Raw genomic sequence first — 2,595 nt, forward strand, 5'->3', positions numbered from 1 at the left:
TTTTGTTTGTTTATGTACATATTAATATAATATAAATAAACTTTGAAGTTTCAATATTACTATATTAAATTTGTAATTAAATTAATGATTTTTAAAACTAAAATACTTCCATGACTAATATTAATTGAACTAACTAATAAAGTAACAACCAAAATAATATTTAACTATATATTATAAAATATATATTTTATTATATTCTGCCCCCCCTGTCAGCATGGTCTGCGCACGCTTATGTATCGGATAACATAAAATATAAAGGTACCTAACTAAATCATTTATACCAGATACCTATATGTTATTATGTGAGTATGTATATCTATTAAGATTTAATTAATAATGTTATGTTGCGTCTGGATTTACCTTACTAATTTAGTAATTTGTGCGCAACATAACATAATTAATTAAAAGTATCTGGTATATTTGATTAAGGTAACTATTATATAAAAATTAAATTTAGTCGGTTCATAAATATCGAAAATTCTATGTCTTTGTTCTGTTTTTTCGAACATTTCTATATAATATCTGCAGCTAGAACTTGGAATATAGTTCAATCATTTTGTGTGATATTAAATATTTTATCATTCATAATATTTGATAATCCTTTCACCAGAGGAAATGGATTTTAAGTTTCCCAATTATTTTTATTTTTATGTTCTTTTGAGCAATGTGTAATTGCTATAAGTAAATTATTATTATAATATATTTATATACGAACACCCAAAGCAATATACCAATAATACCAATATACCATAATAATTACATACCTTCTATGTCCTATAATATTATAATATAATGTAAGACGTGTATGTAGTCAACGGTAAAATGTATATATCATGTAAATTGTACAGGTAAAATATAATGATTGCATACGATTGGTGGAGCTATTATTATGTATAATGTATTTGGATTTGCCATAAAAATTCAGTAGGTATTATCGCTAAATGCTAATACACCGAAAGCAAACTTAATAATAATAATAATAATAATATACCTACTGGATAATGGATGGATACCGGCATCAACATTTGAAATCCGAACTTCAGTCCTATGATAACTAACAGATTATTGGCTAACTATTAATGTCAAAATCAAAATTGGACATAACTTTCGTTGTTATTAGTTATATTACAATAATACAATATCAATTCTGTAATGTGTACCTCCAATGTGCCATACTGTAATATTCGCTTAACAGTGCTCGTTTCCTAAACGTTCTCGTCGCGGTTCCATGGTGTAATGGTTAGCACTCTGGACTTTGAATCCAGCGATCCGAGTTCAAATCTCGGTGGAACCTACAAATTTTTTGCAATTTTTTTTTAACGATTTTCGTATTTTAATGTTTGATTATGTTTTTATGCTTATTAGTTATTAATATTACAATATCTGTAATAAGTTACATGACCCATAATATTTAATACTATATTAGAGAAAACTAAAAATTAAATTTCTATTTTTAAATATGTAGGCAGGTAGTACAGGAAAAAAGAAACACACGTTGTCTGTACCAACTGTCTATTTATACGATTAATACACAACTGGCCTCGATCATAAGCATAGCTCGGAGGTAATAACTAAATATTATTAGCAACGCATGATACATACTATAATAAATTAGATTTAAAATTGTTTTTTTGATATTATTTACAATGTACATCATAATAAAGTAAACGTTAATATTATCATCATGATTAACCCAAGTTCACTTTAGAATATCAAAAAAAACGTGTTTTTGATTTTAAAATAACAGTGTTTAGGACGATGATAACAATAATTGATAATTTAGATTTGTCGACAATTTAAAATTAAATTACCTAAATTAGTTCAAACATTTGGCTAATTTTCCATATACAATTTGTTTATACATATTATTATTATTAAATAGTATTTAATAATACAGTGAGTACAGCTTAATGTGATGACATTGGTTCGGGCCATTTTGATTCTATTATATGATCATTAATCATGAGATGACTGAGGACTGAGATTTGGTAGATAAAATATTAAAATATGTAATAAAAATAAAGTTAGTATATTTTATTATAATATGAATTTAAAAAAGTCGTCAAGTATACTTGGTGTAATCACAGATAACCACTCTAGGTAACAGTGAACAACGATAAGAGCTTACTCAGCAATATTTTTCACATCCTCCGAACTCGATAACAATATTAATTCGATCTTCGATGTAATATATAGATTTAACATCAGAAGATGATATAAATTTGTATTATTCGATTGGAGATTACGTGGAGATGATAAATGAAACCCATTTAGAGGTTTATATTGTAAATTCTTTCTCTGTAATCGTAATAGGTTTTTTGAGTAAGCGGCGAGTTGTTTGTGATTTTTTTGTATTCACAATTGTTCGGTCATAAAGGTATAATATTCTCTATCGTTCGATAAGCTTTGACATATTTATATATATAATAATATAATATGATATATTTATATATGCATTATACGAATTTCACATAGACCCTTGACTGCATTCAAAACATTTTGTTACTTGTCCGCATACTCAACGACAGCAACGAGACTCACCGCATTTGTCGATGACGGCGTTAATTACAATAATAAAATTGTCGAATTGTATTA

The 2,595-nt window shown here is 26.5% G+C and overlaps 1 non-coding gene across 1 annotated transcript; it reads left to right on the top strand.

The window, feature by feature from the left end:
* Window positions 1-1,222: 1,222 nt before the first annotated feature.
* TRNAQ-UUG lies at window positions 1,223-1,294 on the top strand. Its single transcript has one exon. It is a non-coding gene; the product is annotated as a tRNA-Gln (tRNA).
* Window positions 1,295-2,595: the final 1,301 nt, after the last annotated feature.

The sequence above is a fragment of the Acyrthosiphon pisum genome, chromosome A1 (genome assembly GCF_005508785.2).
Source record: "Acyrthosiphon pisum isolate AL4f chromosome A1, pea_aphid_22Mar2018_4r6ur, whole genome shotgun sequence".
NCBI classification, from domain to species: Eukaryota; Metazoa; Arthropoda; class Insecta; order Hemiptera; family Aphididae; genus Acyrthosiphon; species Acyrthosiphon pisum.